Source organism: Chrysoperla carnea, chromosome 1, assembly GCF_905475395.1.
Source record: "Chrysoperla carnea chromosome 1, inChrCarn1.1, whole genome shotgun sequence".
NCBI lineage: Eukaryota > Metazoa > Arthropoda > Insecta > Neuroptera > Chrysopidae > Chrysoperla > Chrysoperla carnea.
The window spans coordinates 1,667,753-1,673,033 of NC_058337.1; positions in this window are offsets into that span (position 1 = coordinate 1,667,753).

Consider the following 5,281-nt stretch of genomic DNA (forward strand, 5'->3'; position numbering starts at 1 on the left):
ATCATATTTGATAAACATAGTTTTTTAGTTTCAAATAAACTTTTTAATTTAAATCGATAGAACCCGTAGATTGTTTTTTTTAAATCAATTTTGTTCACGTCCTTCAGAAATTGTGAGAATTTCTCTCATCACGAGAGTAAAAGTGTAAGTAAAAAATTTTAACTTCGAAAAATCTTGAGCCTGTTCGTGTGCTTTCGTTAGTTTAAAATAAGTCGTACTTAGTAAACTAAAAACATTTGTGATATAAAACAGTACAGTCGGATTTTTTTTAACTATTTGCTTTTTTGTTTTCGAAAAACTTTATTAGAAAGGAAAAAGTCTACTTGTTTATGAAACTAGCATGATTATTTCTCTACATAGATTTTTTATTTAAACACAATGAAAAATAAGATTGTAAGAAGTACCCACTGCTAACTACCCCGCCGCGTTCCGCCCTGGTTCCCTTCTAAATACTTCCCAACATATTATTTCGGTGACATCATGATAAATGATATACATTTATTTTATTATTTCATTTCGTTTTGTTTGTGTGGATTACAACTATAATACTTACCTACTTTACTCTACTTTTTTACCCTATTTTACACTAAATTTTTCATTTGTTTAACATACAAAAAAAAAGTCCACTTGTTTCTTTTCCTTCATGATAAGTCCCCCGAAATTGTTAAGAAAATACATGAAAAATATTAGTCATTTTTATTAGGTGCACGGTAGAAGAATAAATCTTAGGTGGTAGAGAATAAATTATGGTTTTTTAAAATAGAAAATATTTTATTAAAAATAAGGAAAAATACAGACTGTTATCGTTAAGATTAGCCATTGTGTCATTGAAATTTCTATGGATTAGTGGAATTACATACTTGTTTGACCAAAATTGGATAAAATTTGCGTTTGGTATAAAGAAAAATCAAATTTTTTGACGTCGTAAAGTTCAAATTTTTCCATCTAAATTTGGATCATATTATTCATTTTTCGTCGAAGTTATTTGTTTATTTTAAGCCCTTATACCAACTGTGGAACCAAGGATACTGCATCAGCCGATTAGCCGTAATCGTTTGCATCGAATAACTTGGATAATTCTATATATAGAAATATGTTCTTACGAACTGGATTATATTGGACATTCTGGCTTAGTTTCAGACGTTTTAGAGTTGAAGTTTTAAGTACCCACAAACTTTTTTGGTTGACTGCAGTATATGTACCTTATTATCATAAAACTCACAAACTAAAATATCTCAAATCTTTGTTTGTAATGTTTTTAAGCTGATAAAAAAAATTGCAAACGTCATTCAAAAGAAAAGAGTTACAAAAACTGTTTTAATCTAAATGTATTGTACCTTTGTACAGAGAGTTTAAAAATTTATGAAGATAAAATAATGGTTTTGCATAGAAAATATTTCGGAAAGTCTAATCTTTAAGACGTATCCATGATTTCAACTTTGCCGAGTTACGTCTATCAAAGTTTTAGCTTTCCTTCGTGTCATAATAAATCAATTTTGGGGTTATTTATATTTTTGAGAATTTTGCTAGGAATTTTGAAGAGATTTGCCCTGGTTTAACAATTTCTCCCAGTCAAAACCTTCTCATTCTACGGCCTCGAAAATTTTTAAAGTCTTATATAAATCGTTATTTTCCAAGGATCGAACAGCAGATATTATGTTTACACTTGGTGATCAATAACGGTCTTAATTAATTCAGATTGTTGATTCGAGATTTTAATATCAGTTAAAGATCTCACCTTACAAAAATTCCGGGGAGATCTTTCCTTCTTCCCTTACCCATAAAATTTTAATAATTATGGTAAAAGATAAGACTACATTACGAAATATGGTCAAACAGAGAGAGATGGATCTATCTCCGACTTGGTATCAAACTTCGTCCATCTACCTTCATGAAACCCATGATTTTTCAAAATACTTTAGGATTTTATTTATTTTTTTCTACCAAAGGTGGGCGAAATTCCATGCAAGGTCACTGTCCATGTTTCGCAATACCCAGTTGTCAAATAAGCCTTTCCTGAGCAATTTCAACTATAGCGACTGACGAGTTTGAATCTTGGTAATAAACTTGGTGTTTTTCTCGAGCATCTCTCGGCTTGAATGATAATTTTTGATGAGAGAATAGTTCCTTGGCATGATCTTGAGACGACAGTTTCTCCAATTTCTTTCCATATAATTAAATTTGGTAGACCTTTTTTGAGGATCATTCTGCCTGTATTATTTTGTGAACTCTCTGTTAAAATGTATAAATGTATGAGATTTAAAAATTATACATTTCTAACATTTCAAACACAAAAACAGTTTGTGCATGAGTGAATTTCTATTTTGTTAAATTAACTACTGCTTTATGAGATTAAAAACCAAAATAGATACACAAAGTATCTAAATGTAGGTATCTCTATCTGTATCTGTACATATACAGTATGTCCTAAAAGCCCTGAAATATCTTTATTAAGGTTGATCAGACAGTGCACTTAAATTAAATCAGCCGCCATTTTGGCTGGGGGCAGGAGCTTCGTAATTTGCAAATTTAAGGGTATGTTTGTTATTTGAAGATCTTTCAAACGAACCTTCACTTGATCCATCTTTCCTATCTTTGATATTATTTACATGTATCCAGACTTTTAGCACAGCCTGTATGTGTGTTAGTTATCATGTTGTAACATTTTTTAGAAAACAAAAATTTTGAAGGTATTTAGTAAATTTGGGAAAAAAAGCTTTAGTCAAAGTGTAAATGCTTTATGGAGGTCTATCTAACTTTTACACTTTTGTATTTCAGGGATATAAAGAAAAAAATGCAAATCGGCAACTATTTGTCTTTTTTTTATATTTTTTTTCGATATCTCGCAAAATATTGTGAATTAGCCCTATTTGTCAATTTATAGTCAAGGCTAAGTTTAAAGTTCTGATTTCGGTTATGGGTATGGAGTATGAAAAGGGAGGTTAGCGGGTCATGCTCGAGCATCGCACCTCGAAGCAATGGTTCAGAGAGCACCTAGCCAAATAGACCCTCGTACTCTATCCCCGCTACGCTTTTCAGTGGCTATTATAACCAACTGATGTACTGAAACCCAGGATTTGCCTAGCGCTGAATTTCCTAATTTCTTCTGGTTCGACTATGGCCGGACCAAACCATTTCCTTCGCTGCTGTATGAGCGCCGAGCAGTAACAGAGAAAGTGGCTAGATGTTTCTTCTGAATTTTCTCCGCATCTATCACTCGCGGGAGATTGTCTTTTTAAAATCTGATGTTGGAACTTGTTCAGGTTATCATGCCCTGTGAGTAACTCTATGATGACTCTAATATCAGCTCTGCTTAGTTTCAAGATCTCCTCGGCTCTGTTACCGAGCGAGTTTCCTCCACCCAACAGGCTTTTGGCGATTCGACCTCCCTCGTAGCTGGTCCATGCTTTTAATTGTTGGTTTTTCAGATTATCTCCTAATCTGTTAAGACCTTCTTGGTATGGCATTCTCGCAAGCTTTTCTTGAGTGGGAGCCTGATTTCGGTTAAGTACCTTAAAAAATTTGGCCCATCACCTTTTATGACTGTACAAAATTTCAAATCGATATTCCTATAAATAACGAAAATATGAGAGTGTCTTCATCATAAATGTGATACACTATATTAGTTGTTAATATATTTTATAATCAATATTGTAAATTGATTTTATCTGATTCAATTAATGTACTTTTGTGTATTAAACATTAAAGTATATCAAAGTTTTTAAAGAATTCATCTAGTGTTGCTTTATTCGATCGTATCTACGGGAGATAATCCGTTAGAATTCCATTAGTAAAATTAATATTTCCCTAAAATTCATTCGCCTGCCATAAACATATACATTTACATATTCTAATGAATCCAGATAATTTAAAACGATTGTTGCAAATATAATTTTCCTAAAGAACCCTTGTGCTTCTGTTCCCCATCAACACAAAGGACACTAAACTAATATTATTACATTTTCATTGAATTGTTTATAAAAAATAATTGTGTAATCCAATTATAAAATGCTTTTTAAAATGTTTTTAATTTGTCGAAAAAGATTTTTGTATCGAACCTTGTAGGCATTCCTTACCCTAACTTTGACCCTTATAACCTTTTTTTGGTAATTTTTCGATTTTTTATTTGGTTTCCTCAAATTTTCACCCAATAATAAGTGAAATTTACAAAATTTAAGAAACCCCCCGCTCTTCAAACATATCTAAGAACACTTTCTATTAAATTACATTTTTTTCTCAAAGCCTTTTCCAAGTTGAGCTGATTTTGAAGGAAATCACCAATTTTTTAGTGTTTTCGGGTACGGAACCCTAAATTCGCACTTGAAACATAGCTAAAAACACTCTCCATTAAATTAAAATTCAAACGAAACGAAAATAAATCAAAATCGGTTCATTAGTTTAGGCGCTACGATGCCACAAACAGGCAGACAGACAGACAGACAGAAACACTTAACTTTTATGCAATTCAGTCGTAATCTTTTGTGTCAAATAACGTTAATAGCTCTGTATTTTATACAAAATACTTTTTTTTCGAGTTACAACTTAGAACACAATGTATACAGTAAATAATTTTACATTGTCGAAGAAGACATGTCTATATTTTCTAGTCAACTTGTATTATAGAAAAAAATTCAAGTTTTATAGACAACCTTCGACTAATGTTCAACGGCTTAGCCTAATAATAAACGAGTTTACAGCCTCAAGCATGACGTAAATATTTATGTTCGGTGAAAGATATTTATATTTTAGAAAATAAAGCCGGTCAAGTGCTTGTCAGACTCGCAACACGAGAAGTGTTTGAGACAATGAACGATTATTTTACCCTGTACATATGATATATATCAAGGTATACTAAGGTTAGTCTCAAGTTTGTAACGCTTAAAAATATTGATACTGTGAACCAAAATTTTGGTATAGGTGTTCATTAAATCACCTAATTAGTCCATTTCCGATTGTCCAGCGGTCTGCCTGTCTGTCTGTGGACACGATAACTCAAAAACGAAAAAAGATATTCAGCTGACATTTTTATAGCGTGCTCGGGATAAAAGAAGTTAGGCTAAGTTCGTTAAATGAGGAATATAGGTCAATTGGGTCTTGGATCCGTATTATCTATTTTGTAAACCGTTAGCGATAAAAAGCAAGTTTATGTATAAAAATGTTCCTGAGAAAAAAATAAAAAAATTTTTCGTAAACATAAATGTTTACCGGTGAGGGCAAAAATTAGGTTAGAAGATTATATATGCTTTGTATTGAATCAAGTAGACACTTATTTTATGTATGT